The sequence below is a fragment of the Montipora capricornis genome, chromosome 3 (genome assembly GCF_036669925.1).
Source record: "Montipora capricornis isolate CH-2021 chromosome 3, ASM3666992v2, whole genome shotgun sequence".
NCBI lineage: Eukaryota > Metazoa > Cnidaria > Anthozoa > Scleractinia > Acroporidae > Montipora > Montipora capricornis.
Window position 1 is genome coordinate 16,474,102 of NC_090885.1, and position 15,000 is coordinate 16,489,101.

At 37.8% G+C, this 15,000-nt stretch overlaps 1 protein-coding gene across 4 annotated transcripts in view; it reads left to right on the forward strand.

Annotated features, from left to right (window-relative positions):
• Positions 1-15,000, forward strand: part of LOC138042420 (tetratricopeptide repeat protein 28-like) — a 54,851-nt gene that overhangs the window by 19,324 nt on the left and 20,527 nt on the right. For 3 of the 4 annotated variants that reach the window (XM_068888310.1, XM_068888313.1, XM_068888309.1), the window contains 2 exons: positions 8,160-8,207; positions 8,415-8,463. The gene's annotated coding sequence lies outside the window, so the exon portion shown is untranslated. The remainder of the gene's footprint in view (positions 1-8,159; positions 8,208-8,414; positions 8,464-15,000) is intronic. The other variant, XM_068888311.1, reaches the window with a different exon arrangement.

Here is a 15,000-nt window from a genome sequence, read left to right on the forward strand (position 1 = left end):
AGCCATGGTCATAAGTGGTTAGACTATCACCGCAAAAGTTTCACACCAGAACTGGTGCAAAGTTTCACAGCAAAAGCCGTGGTCGTATGTGGTCAGACAATCACCGCAAAAGTTTCACACCAGAACTGGTGCAAAGTTTCACAGCAAAAGCCATGGTCATAGTTGGTCAGACTATCACCGCAAAAGTTTCACACCAAAACTAATGCAAAGTTTTACAGCAAAAGCCATGGTCGTAGTTGGTTAGACAATCACCGCAAACGTTTCACACCAGAACTGGTGCAAAGTTTCACAGCAAAAGCCATGGTCATAGTTGGTCAGACAATCACCGATAAGGTTTCACACCAGAACCGGTGCAAAGTTTCACAGCAAAAGCCATGGTCGTAGTTGGTTAGACAATCACCGCAAAAGTTTCACACCAGAACTGGTGCAAAGTTTCACAGCAAAAGCCATGGTCGTATGTGGTCAGACAATCACCGCAAAAGTTTCACACCAGAACTGGTGCAAAGTTTCACAGCAAAAGCCGTGGTCATAGTTGGTCAGACAATCACCGCAAAAGTTTCACACCAGAACTGGTGCAAAGTTTCACAGCAAAAGCCATGGTCGTAGTTGGTTAGACAATCACCGCAAAAGTTTCACACCAGAACTGGTGCAAAGTTTCACAGCAAAAGCCGTGGTCGTATGTGGTCAGACAATCACCGCAAAAGTTTCACACCAGAACTGGTGCAAAGTTTCACAGCAAAAGCCATGGTCATAGTTGGTCAGACAATCACCGCAAAAGTTTCACACCAGAACTGGTGCAAAGTTTCACAGCAAAAGCCATGGTCGTATGTGGTCAGACAATCACCGCAAAAGTTTCACACCAGAACTGGTGCAAAGTTTCACAGCAAAAGCCATGGTCGTAGTTGGTTAGACAATCACCGCAAAAGTTTCACACCAGAACTGGTGCAAAGTTTCACAGCAAAAGCCATGGTCGTAGTTGGTTAGACAATCACCGCAAAAGTTTCACACCAGAACTGGTGCAAAGTTTCACAGCAAAAGCCGTGGTCGTATGTGGTCAGACAATCACCGCAAAAGTTTCACACCAGAACTGGTGCAAAGTTTCACAGCAAAAGCCATGGTCATAGTTGGTCAGACAATCACCGCAAAAGTTTCACACCAGAACTGGTGCAAAGTTTCACAGCAAAAGCCATGGTCGTATGTGGTCAGACAATCACCGCAAAAGTTTCACACCAGAACTGGTGCAAAGTTTCACAGCAAAAGCCATGGTCGTAGTTGGTTAGACAATCACCGCAAAAGTTTCACACCAGAACTGGTGCAAAGTTTCACAGCAAAAGCCATGGTCGTAGTTGGTTAGACAATCACCGCAAAAGTTTCACACCAGAACTGGTGCAAAGTTTCACAGCAAAAGCCATGGTCGTAGTTGGTTAGACAATCACCGCAAAAGTTTCACACCAGAACTGGTGCAAAGTTTCACAGCAAAAGCCATGGTCGTATGTGGTCAGACAATCACCGCAAAAGTTTCACACCAGAACTGGTGCAAAGTTTCACAGCAAAAGCCGTGGTCATAGTTGGTCAGACAATCACCGCAAAAGTTTCACACCAGAACTGGTGCAAAGTTTCACAGCAAAAGCCATGGTCGTAGTTGGTTAGACAATCACCGCAAAAGTTTCACACCAGAACTGGTGCAAAGTTTCACAGCAAAAGCCGTGGTCGTATGTGGTCAGACAATCACCGCAAAAGTTTCACACCAGAACTGGTGCAAAGTTTCACAGCAAAAGCCATGGTCATAGTTGGTCAGACAATCACCGCAAAAGTTTCACACCAGAACTGGTGCAAAGTTTCACAGCAAAAGCCATGGTCGTATGTGGTCAGACAATCACCGCAAAAGTTTCACACCAGAACTGGTGCAAAGTTTCACAGCAAAAGCCATGGTCGTAGTTGGTTAGACAATCACCGCAAAAGTTTCACACCAGAACTGGTGCAAAGTTTCACAGCAAAAGCCATGGTCGTAGTTGGTTAGACAATCACCGCAAAAGTTTCACACCAGAACTGGTGCAAAGTTTCACAGCAAAAGCCGTGGTCGTATGTGGTCAGACAATCACCGCAAAAGTTTCACACCAGAACTGGTGCAAAGTTTCACAGCAAAAGCCATGGTCATAGTTGGTCAGACAATCACCGCAAAAGTTTCACACCAGAACTGGTGCAAAGTTTCACAGCAAAAGCCATGGTCGTATGTGGTCAGACAATCACCGCAAAAGTTTCACACCAGAACTGGTGCAAAGTTTCACAGCAAAAGCCATGGTCGTAGTTGGTTAGACAATCACCGCAAAAGTTTCACACCAGAACTGGTGCAAAGTTTCACAGCAAAAGCCGTGGTCGTAGTTGGTTAGACAATCACCGCAAAAGTTTCACACCAGAACTGGTGCAAAGTTTCACAGCAAAAGCCATGGTCGTAGTTGGTTAGACAATCACCGCAAAAGTTTCACACCAGAACTGGTGCAAAGTTTCACAGCAAAAGCCATGGTCGTAGTTGGTTAGACAATCACCGCAAAAGTTTCACACCAGAACTGGTGCAAAGTTTCACAGCAAAAGCCGTGGTCGTATGTGGTCAGACAATCACCGCAAAAGTTTCACACCAGAACTGGTGCAAAGTTTCACAGCAAAAGCCATGGTCGTAGTTGGTTAGACAATCACCGCAAAAGTTTCACACCAGAACTGGTGCAAAGTTTAAGATCAGGGAAAAGTTTACCGCGACTTTCTTATTACAGATTTATTAGATTTGACTTCAACAGTTTCAAGTTAAGCTTTAATTGCAATGGCACCAAATAAAACTCGACCGTTTGACTTTAACACCACACGGTGACACCAATCAGCAAAATGTAGATTTCATGAGTCAAAAGTGATGTGCACATTGCTTCGTACAAACGTAATCCGGTAGTGTTATTGCAAAGACTGGTTGAGGCATCTTAAAGTTCTGCCAAGATATTTGAAACCTGTAGAATGGAACGTATGAAAATAGTCAGATTTTTCAATAAGGACCACAAGGGCCTAGTATTGAATTGCGCTGTCATAAACTGTTTTCTTTTTAACACAGAGAATTAAAAAGGAACTCTCAAAATTTGTCAAGCAACCTCTCCCATAAACATCTTCTCCTACGTCTCGCAAAAAAGGTTTTGTTTAGTTTTAAATCACATTGCAGGCAAAGAACCTTAATTTTAAATCAGTTCTAAATAAGGTTTTCACACGTTCTCTTTTTCCTAATTCGCTTTGGTATTTTTCTTTATAAGCTTGAAACAGTGGTCGATCAAGGAAATAAAACAAGGTCACTGGGTCGAAATTCAAGACATAATGACCCAGTGATGACCTACTTTAGACGCAACAATGCATTTATTCAATAAACAGGAAATAAATGGGTTATTGTATTTAACACCTACGCGACCTTTTCTGCCGGCGCACGTGATTCCCAACGAACAGTGTACCACGCCGACAGAAAATGGAGGATTGTATTCGGATAAAACTGAATGAGAAATTCCCGGGGAAACGTGTCATATGAGATTTCGTTAACCTGATATTTGCAACTTTCTTTGCCTTGTTATTCACACACATGTTTTGTCTATTCAGAAAGTGATTAGACTGCTCATGAAAAGTTCTTAATAAAAGCTGACACCATTCCTTTTCAGCCCTTTGTGTTTGTTATTAGCTCAGTGTAGTTTCCCATATCTGCACTATTCCACTTTTGTAACGCAAGCGTAAACAATAAGGAAATTTAAAATAAAAAGAGCCTGTCTATACTCGCGGACAAACTTTGAATTGTCTTGGCAAAACGCAAACCGAAATTTGCCCCCTGGCAATTTTTATTACCTAAGCCTACATACACACTAGGGACAATTTGTACTTTGCACTATTGGTCAATGAGGGATTTGTCTTTGCCTTATCATCATCATACGCGTAAAAAAATTATTACTTGATTGGCAACAAATGATTGACAAGAAAAACACTTCAATGTTTACGGTCGACTTTAGTTCAGTTTTCACCTGGGGAAAATCTTGGTAAGCAGTCCCTCTGAAAAATTTCCACGAAATAATATAATTTTAGCGTACAGATGCTTAGGTACATGCAAATGGAAAAGACACTGCAAAAAGTTAATACGTCTTTAAAAAAAGGAGAACCAGAGATTGAAATTTACCGTCAAATACAATTCACGGCACAGACCTCAGTGAGCGTTGAAATGCCACATTTCAAGACGAAACGTTGCTCTAACCTAAAGTAACAGTGAAAATGGACTCTCGATTTTGATGGGAAATTAGGTCTAGTACGCTTAAGAAGAACAAACATAAAATTCTCTTACCTAATGCGATCTGCAAAGATTAAAAAGATATCTGGCCATTAGCTCAACGCCTTCGAAATGACCGCAATTGAACGACGTTTTCCTCCGCCCAAAGAAGCCGCGATCTACAGGATCTAAAGGGAGAGTGTGTTTAAACAAATCTTAGTTTTGGATTTCTTCCCCTAAAACAACGTAACAATGTTTTTAGCTTCTCGTCCCCTATGAAGCAAAACCTTACACTAAATGAGATATGTGCAGTATTAAAATTGTGACCATTGTCAAATAGTTCCAACGGAAAATTCCAGCTTGGCCAATTACAACCACTTGAAATGAGATTTGAATGTGTTCTGCTAATGTTGTGCATTATTCAACGGAAAGACTATGCGTCTTCTATCGGTAGAGAATTGTTTTGAAAAAAACATTTTCCAGAGGCGTTTCCTAAACTGACTAGATCAGAAAAAAACCGTAACATTTTGCTTACCTTAACTTTTGGCTGACTTCACAGAATCGACCAGTTGCCTGTAGCCGCTAACTAGACAAAAAACCTAACAATCTAACGAAACAAGCAGGAGGTTTCTTCCAAGCTACAATAAGATAAATGTAAACCGAAAGCGAAACCGAACAAACAATACGAAACCGCCAGCGGTGCTGTGCGCTCAAATGTGTGTTGAAACTATTTCACAGGGATTCACAGCATGAGATAAGCCTTGCTTTATTGCATAACTTAAAAATGACACACCCCAGTCAATAATTAGGAAAAAAGATATTGTACTGGCAAAATTGGCGCGAGATCACGTCTCACCTTTCTCGCGTGGCTTGATTTTCACACTCAATTAATTGCATGTTTCGCTCGCTCTACTATCCCTGGAAAATAAGGAACTATTCAACGGTGCGAAGATAGATATATTTTTTTATAGTACGGTTACCACGAGAAAAACAAACTCTACAAACTAGAGATTTTTTTATCTAGCCAGGACCCGCGTTGCAACATAATTTCCCAGCAAGCGTGGTGGTTATAAAGACTTTCCAGCAAGTTAAGTAGCGAATGTTCAATTTCCCAGCCAGCGCAATTCTGCCCTGTAGAGCGGGTATTTTGCAGAGCGGCTCCGTTGGGTACTCCTGTCTTCCAAACTGAAGAAAGAGAAGAGCATTTATTGGTTGGGTTCCCGAAAAGGAACAACTGTTGTTTGACGGCAGGTTAGTTTTTAGGCCTCCTTAGGCCTAAAAACGTTTCTTTAGGCCTAATTAGGCCTAAGGTTAGCTAGTCATGTAACAGTCACAGTAAATTTCAACCTGCAACCTGCAACCTGCAACCTGCAACAAAACTAACCTGCCGGTTGTTTGATGCCAATGGATTTTGTATGATTGACCAAATTTACTTTCGTGCAAAAATGGAAAGTGCAAGCTGCAGGAATCTTGCAGATAAATTTACTAGGATAAAAATAATTATTTGCTCTCATTTGTGAAATAGTTTGACCTTAAATAGTTTGACCTCCTTGTTGTTTCTTTTTGTTTACATTATAAATTTTCTATAACAGTTTTATTTAAATATGTCTTTCTTTTGATGGATAAATAAATAAGCTTTGTAGCTATCAGAAAAAGAAAAACTTGCAATACACTTTAACTTTAATTATGTTTAACAGTTATTTGCCAATGGCAAGGTGCCGGTGTACATCTGAGACAAACAATTGTCTCCAAAACTTCAAAGCTAACAACTTTATCTATGATTGATTAACGACACAGTTTATTTCTGTTTTAACAGTCACGAGTGCCTGCGGCAGTCCTGCCGTTTTGTTTTGCTTTATATTCACGAGCTAGTGCGGTGAATATAAAATCATACTATTATTTCTATAAGAAACCACTCAACCAATCAGATTGCTGGAAACTCTTTGTTCATCTCCGAAATTCTGTTAACTATTTATTATGATTGCTGTTATTCCAGCCCGTCCCTTTATAGCTCTAGTGGCATTCAGATATAGACATTTGACACTGTCATATAGCAATTAAAAACTGTGAAGTAATAATAATATTTCACAGTTGCTTTTTTTCTCTGGCAACTTAAGGTCCCAGAGTAGGCCTGATGCAAAAAAAAAAATTACAAAGAAAACTAACTGGAAAACTAAAACATTTATTTTACAGTGCCTGTCTGTAATTGTTTTTATGTTTTGTTGAAAGTTTGCCCCCAGATGCGGGCAAATGAGCGAAAAGTTACCGTGACATGTAACGGCGCAAAACAAGACCCTTGTCGGAGGGTGCTCGGTGGACTATGCACAAGGTATAATTTTCTTATATATTAATGTGAGAATTCGGTTGATTAATCTTGTGGGAAGGCAATTTTGTCCCACTGTGCTGGTTTGTGGTGATAGGCATGCGCATAACCGCACGCCTACATCTGCCCGCACTACTTTTGCACAGCTGATATTCTCCAAAACTGTGATGTATATATAGTATTCCCCATTTTGTGTTCTTCGAAGCTATAATTGCGATTCTTGGGTTATTCATGTTAAAGGTTTGTTAAATTATTTCTGTAATTTTTGCTATACTTAAGTGCCAATTTTGTTAATTTGCTCGAAGGAAATTATTTCAATATTTTGCGTAAACAGCGTTGCTCACATCGAACAGAAAATTTAGCTGGCTGGCGAAATTATGTGTAGTATTATAGTCAGTTGAACTATTTTTGGAGATCTTTTTGCACGCAGATACAAAAATGCAAACGGAAACTTCTTATATCTTCAAAAACATACCTTGTAGCTTGACGTGTGTCGAAAAAAAAAGTAAAATTAACCTAACAAACCGCTTTTGAAAATGAAAAGGTATAAGTCGCATGTAATAAGAAAATTTGAATCTTCTTACCTAAAGAACAAACGCAAGCTGACTAATTGATAAGTGTTTGGAACGTATCGTTCAAATTTGCTTCGTTTTTACAACGAAATACACGCAGAATCGTAAAGTGTAAGTGTCTTGGAAATAGGGCAACATGTACATACTGTAAATTTTAATACCTGACGTGTTTACAGTTTATACTGGTCGGTGGTGATATGACTTTTAATTTTTTAATTTTTAATTTCCAACCATAAATTTCTTAAAAGCAAGGTGACAAGACATAAATGATTTGCACGAAAATTAATGCAGCCAGCTTGGCGACTTTTAAACTAGTTTTTGGTAGATACCTTTTCTTTCGGCCTGATTACGCAGATTTTTCAGCCAGACTGAAAATTTCATGGAAGACATGTCTTCGTGTGTCTCAGGTTGAAGTTCATAATTTCACTGGTTTAAGCAATTATAAGAATACTGCGTGTTTGTTTATTTATTATACTATTATTTTGTTTGTTTAGTATAGACCGTATTCATAAATGGCGGTGAAGTAATATTATTCTTTTGTCTTTATGCTAATCATCCTAACTAGCCTCGTAAACACGAGCAAAATTCAAAAGAATTTTTGTTCCAAAGTGAGGCTAGTTATGATGATTAGCACAAAGACAAAAGAATAATTTCTTGACCGCTATTTAGGAATACGGTCTATATTCCAGGTGTTCAAATTATCTTTATTATTTAGAATATACCGGTATCTTCATCACAAACAAAGGGGCTTATTAATATTAGCCAGGCTATGACAATCCTGCACGTAATCAGCCTCAAGCTTTCATGTTTAGAGACCAATCAGTTAGATTAGGATAGAGTATAGAGTGGCTCTGGGACAAAAGTCAATAAGTCAATAGAGAAATGGGGTACTTTTTTTGTATACTACACAAGTGATTTTGTTATGAAAGTTAAAAGTTTTCCTACAAGATTCAATAATGCATGGATAACCACATTAAATCATATTTTGCAGAGTCATTTCTTGTTGTCAAGGACCTCGCGTCGATTAGCATCCATTTTGGTAAGTTGCTCACTGTTTCTCGTTTCTTTATAACACGAACAAGTAATAATTTATGTGTAATAAACCAGTTCTGATTAATTTTGCGTTACTTTTTGTCAGAGTTCCTTATAAGTTTATTTTCTGAAGTGCATGGTCACTCATGATTAGTTGCGAATGACGCATCCAAATGATCCACCAGTATTATTTATCCCTTAAATATTTTTTCAGCCTCATTCATTATTCCTGCTCAAAAGGTTTTAAAAAGGAACATTGCAAGGTATTAAGTGATATTAGCTTGCTGGGTGTACCTGTAATAAGTTATTTGTCTGTTGTTTGATTGAACTGTGACTAGGTCACTTGTGTTCATTTGGTGTTTATTTTTATTCCAATTATTTTCAACTTCTTTTCATTATCCTAATTACTATTACTTGCTTGTTTACCCATAATACTCAATTTCCTCATATTTTTGCTTGTGTAGTTGTGTTATCCCCACACATTTCTCTTACCTAATTCCTGTTGTGTAGGAATGGTAAACTCCTTCTTCTCTTAGGTAAATCCTGTATTAGTGGGTAGTATATTTACCCCCTAGCCTTATTTGGTTTTCAGTTAGTTTTCTGTTTTCCTAAACTCCATTGTAAATTGGCTACCATTTACTCGGTAAGATCAGTCGGTTCAGTTAAGGACGGTGCCTACTAATTCAAAGGTATTTTTGCCCCAAGTTATGATTATGCAGGAAAGGTAGATCTTCCCAAGTGTTATTGAAATCCAAAAAGAAAATTGGGGGTAACCACGCATTTTTCAAAGATAATTCATGAATAATATTTGTAAAAAGCTTTAAAATACAAAGCAATGTATGGCGTTCTTTCTCAAATTGAAGCTCAATTATCTCTAAATAATGCATGATTACCCCCAATTTTCTTTTTGGATACCAAGAGTACTTACTAAGATCTACTTTCTCCGGATAGTTTTAAACCTCGCAAAAATATCCCTGCATTAGTAAGCATCACCAATAGGAAATCCGAGTGTCTGGAGATGCGCAGAACGTATGCGCAATAACAATAGTAGGCACTGTCCTTAATTTATCTGAAGAGTGTCAGTCTTCAAGACAAGTCATTTTCCAAGTCTTCTTAGGTGTGTAGTTATCAATAACATTTGGTATGTTATCAGTATTTTCCTCTTTCTTTATTTATGCCTAGCCTTTAGTTTAGTTACTACATATAGCTTTCTGTTCTTGATTTTAGTTCTTAGCAGTGATTGCAAAATTTCATTTGCTATCGTCTAGCTTTATTTATATATGTTGACCTTTAGTCTGGCACAGCGTGTGATTTGCGCCTTGAATATTTTTGCTGTTTTCCAATGAGTAATTGCTGTATTTTTGTCTACTGCTTTGTATCCTTTTAATTGCATTTGATTCCAAATAATCCGTTTGTTACCATTATTTCACAATTACTAGGTTCAATGTACTGTTGTGGGATTATTGTGCAATATGTAATTTGAAGCTCTTGCTTTTTTGATATTTTTTTGTTTACATTCACTTGATCTCGATCCACGGTGTTTGCGTAGGTATAAATGATTTGTGTTAGAAAGTTATTTCCCACTAGATAATGTTTTACCGAAAGACTTGGCAGTGGATAACCACATGAAATTAAAATTTTTAGAGTTATGAAAAATGGGGCGAGACAAGAAGGAAACGCTTGCAGACAAACCCCTGCATTTTGAAAACCGGCAAGTTGACCTGTGATGCATGTCATCGGCTGTCATAAATTGACCAAGAAAATATTTGGTCTTCCATAGTGGAAATTGAACTTTGTGCAAGAGAAGGTTAAAAAATTTGGCAAGGAAAATAACGTGCATAACAGGCATTTCTACACACATGTAAATGAGCACCTTTTCTGGGATAAAAATTATCATATTTTCAAGCATCTTAGTTTGTCTAAACATTGTCAGGATAATTGCAATGTTTCTTGCTTAGAATTTATTGAAAATGCTACCTCTTTCTATCAACTCATAAACAGGGAGAGCTTCCATATTGAGCAGATGAAACCGGCCAAACTCAACAAACAAGTTGATCATGTCGGTTTAGCATTACACTTTTAAAATTTACCATTGTGTCAGTTACAGTATGTTTTCTATAACATCGTTGGTTTATAGTTGGAGTTTCACCTCCTTGTAAGGAACATTTAAGAGCGCCTCTCAGCAATTTTCACCTAAGACCGTGCAAGATAAAAAAATCGAAAATTGCCAAACTTTGTCACAATAAAGGACTACCAAAACCATTTTTAGAAAAATATGTTTTACTTTGTTTCGATAATTATTTTACCTGGACGGCAACTTTTTCGGTATGGGGCCTTGCGAGCGAGTGAAAACGACTCCAAAATGTCGCTTGTTTGAATCGCTCTTTTTGAAATAACGAACGAGTAACTTGAAAATCAAAACAACATGGCACAGCTAGAGTAATTCATTCACCCTTTAGCGCTGTTAACGGTACAATATACCAAAACTGGAATTTTGACCAAATTTTAAAACTTGACCTTTTTTAGATTGATTACAGACCCTTGCAAAACAAATCTGGAATATTCTGGTTATTCCCAGAATTTTTCTTAGGATATTGCAAAAAAAATTTCTAGAAATTCCTAGAATTTACCAGTTTCCTTTTCTGGAAAATTCTAGAAAATTCTAGAATGTTAATGAAACATGCTAATTAGGGAAGAAATTGTCAGCTTTATTCCAGAAATCATAATCTGGGATCAAATCAGGTTTTTCCAGCTTTTTCGAGCTTGTTACAAATGCTGCTTTCTAGATTTTTCTAGACATTCCTGCATGCTATTAAATGAAAGCATGTGAAGATCATGTATTAATTTCCAGCTTTTTTCAAGGATATTCCAGTTTTTCATGATTTTCCTCTGCCTTTTCCCACCAGTTAATTTTATTCCTTGATGGTTTTAACTTTTGGTTCCTTTAAGGCAATTCAGCCATTGGTAACTTTTTAAATTTATCAGGAGTGACTTTACTAAGCTTCTTACTCTAAGCAGTCAAATGCACAACAAAAACAGGCATCATTTTCTTGTCTGTATAAAGAACTACCAAAGATCATTAAATACTTTGTTTAACTATAAAGTTCTTGGTCATTAGTGGTAATCAGGCAGTCATGTCTTGTACCTTCCCTTGTAGAACCAGACACTGTGTAATCTATGTAAATCCTATTTAACGACCTTATGTAAATGGTATGTTATGATATACATAAATTGGATACAGAAGCCTTATTCAAAGGCTATGTTATACGTATGCCTCATGTATATATTTTGAAAGGAAATGCTATGTTTTATCTAGTCAAATGGAACCTTTACGTAGCATATGTAAAGGCTATGTTATGGGGTTTTTGTGTCCAAAAATAAAAATGGTTTCAACATAGTTTATACGTAGATTCGAAACAAAAAATACACAACACATACATAATTATCCTGCTGCTATAAAATAATATTCCAGCAAATCAGAAGTGTGCTGGAAACTACAAAAAATCCATTGTAGTCAAGCTATTAACAGTTATTACCATAGCTCACAGACAAAAACAATTAGACGACAGATTTTAAAGCAGTTATATATTTTTATTGCATGAACCTAAGCATTTAATTCATGCCAAAATCTTTGAATTGGGTTCTTGTTTTAAATTTAACGAGACCCTCCGTGAGGGTACACTGGGTTGCCTGTGGTATGTGCACCGTTCCAGACAATTTTTTTTCAAGTTGGGCGGTCATTAAGAAGTCATAGCAGACGAGGCCCTTTGGCTCACAGGTCCTCACACGTTCGTACGACGAAACAGACCTGTCCTTGCGTAATATGTAGCTCTAACAGTGCACGATATTGTTTTGGTATTGTCTACCATTGTAGTACCATGGTAGAAGTCTTGGGTAAATAGTCTGAGAAGACATGTGGTTACTAGCAAAGTACTGAACTCAGAAAGATTGAAGAAAATAAATGGGAAGTGAGGAACACTGGCTTCTGGGCTGACATGTTGATAAACTTCTTTTCACCATAAGTTTAAGCGTGCCCTCTGAGGATCTGACAGCTTTGTAATACCGAAGTTCACTGAAGTTTAGCCCTGTTGGGCGGGGTTAGTGTTTGGATGGGAGACCAAAATAATATACCCTTTATAAAACAGAAGCATCGGACCGAAAATACTATTAACGCTAACAAATGCAAACTCAGCAAGGTACAGATTTTGTTAGCTTGCTTTATGCAAAAACAAATATTGATGCAAAAGTAAATAAATATTGATACACAGTTTTCAGAAAGAGCGGAAGGAAGTTTCCAGGACGATCGCTCGAGAATAACATATTTACGACATGAAAACAACATTAATTTTGAACGGTGAATATAGAATATAAAAAGTTACGATCAGCGACAAACGTTTTGGGGGATTTTTTTAACGTTCAATTTTGTTTTTGTACGTTTTGGCTGCAGAAATAAATCGCAAAATCGAAAGTGGCATCGCCGGAATTCAGCGGGCGCCGTGATTAATTTTGTGTCAAATGATGGCAAGGTATGGGGTTTTCGTAAGTTTCTTTTTCTGTCAAGTGGAATTGCAGTCGATCCGCCCAAGAGTCGATCCGCCCCGTATCATCCAAAGTCGATCCGCTCCAAATGAAAAATATTGAAATATTCGAGCAATATTATTTCTGAATGATGAAATAACTCACATGCGAGTGAAAATATCGATCAATCGCCTGGTTTGGTGAGTGCAGCTATGAGTGGAATTGTCGCCCGAATTGTCGATCTGTCCCATATTACTGAGTCATTCCGCCCCACATTTGACACCTTAACTAATGTTCTGAAAGCGTTATAGAAATGTGCGCGTATAACATTTCCCGTTTCGCACAGGTAGATGATGTATAAATAGCTTCTGTTCAAGTAACATTTACATGAAGTACCTATTCGCCATAATACAAACCGCTTTATTGTCAACGATGAGAAACACTACAATTTCGTTTTACAATACTGTTGGTCTTAGTTAATATTACAAACCGCTTTATTTACAAATTCTTTTTTACGAATTATACGAGAAACACTACCCGGCAATAATCCTAATGAATACTACTAGTCTTAGTTAATATTACAAACTGCTAATTCTTTTTACAAATTACCCGGCAAATAGAATAATCCTAATGAATACCAATAGTCTTGGTAATTTTTTAATAATCAATTTCTTTTAACAATACCCACAAATAGAATACAGTCAACTCTCTCTTAACGGACACCTTAATAAGATGGAGAGGTGGTGTTTGACCCTGTTTTTCAGTTTTTCAGCCATTTTACTGTATCTAAACTCTCTTTAAGCCGGACAATGATGGACGGTTGACTGTAATCCTAATGAATAGTACTATTATAGTTAATACTTAATATTACAAACCGCTAGCCTTTAAAACCGTACCAAAGTGATTACCATTGACTGAGATTTCTAAATGTGAGACAGCGACTTCGAGCGGAAAACGAATTCTTAAAAATGCAGCACAACTCTATCGTTATTCAACTGAATACAGTCATGGAACTGAAAATTTACATACTCATCACTTACACGTATGTTCTAAAGCGTTACTGCCGAATAAGATTGCTTTGGCCGCGCGCAAGATGGAGACAGTTTTAGGCGCCGAATTCGAAACTTTGGATTGAATTTTATACCTCAACGTAGACCTTAAGATTTTTTTTCATTAATAGACTCAACTGATCATTATTTGTCTTTTCAAATCGAGAGCTTAGTTTGCTGACTGGCGTTGTCCTTACTCTGTCGGTCAATGCCGGTGCAGCATGTGCGATGGTTCCAAAGGCCGCATCCGTCGCACTGCAGCGCTTCTTGACGCTCGGTGACTGGAGTAGCGCACTCGATGCATGCAGTTATCCATGATAGTTTTTGGAAATTTTCAGTTTTTGGTTTTGATCGGTTATCGAAGTCACGTTTTCGATGAGTGAGTGGCAAATGGGTTGGGAGGTGGATCGAAATAACGAGTACTACCTATGAGGAAAAGAATGTCATTCCAATGGTTCTGTTGGTGAATATGCATTTCATTAAGGGGACTTTCACTATTTTCCCAATTATGATGGTCTATTGGTACCAATCGTACCATTGGTACCAATAGAAAATTATGTCATTCCAATGGTTCTACTGGTGAAATTATTTTCTCATGTGGTCTGGCTAGGTACAAGGCAATTCCGATGGTCCATAGGTACCAATAGAAAATGATGTCATTCCAATGGTTCTACTGGTGAAATTATTTTCTCATGTGATCTAGCTGGGTACAGGGCAGTTCCGATGGTCCATTGGTACCAATGGTACGATTGGTACTAATAGAAAATTATGTCATTCCAATGGTTCTATTGGTGAAAAAAAAGTTCGCTTTCACACCAAGTAAAGGCACGCAATAATTATAATGATTATTCCTCGTTCTACAAGCCAACCACAAAAAACAAGTTCGCTTTTACACCAAGTAAAAGCACGCAATATTTTATTATAACGAGATGCTTCCGTGAAGCATACACTGGGTTGCCTGTGGTACGTGTTACAGAAAATCAGAAGGCACTGAATTGTGTGGTATTGAACTACAACATTCCAGTCTCTGAAGAATAACAAATAAAAGAGAAGCGAGAAACATTGTCTTCTGGGCTGACATGTTGATAATTTTCAAGTTCCCTCACAACTTCTTTTCACCACAAGTTTAAGCGTGCCCTCTGAACATCTGACAGCTTTGTAATACCAAAGTTCACTGAAGTTAACCTCTGTCCTGCAGGGTTAGTGTTTGGATGGGAGACCGAAACAATATAC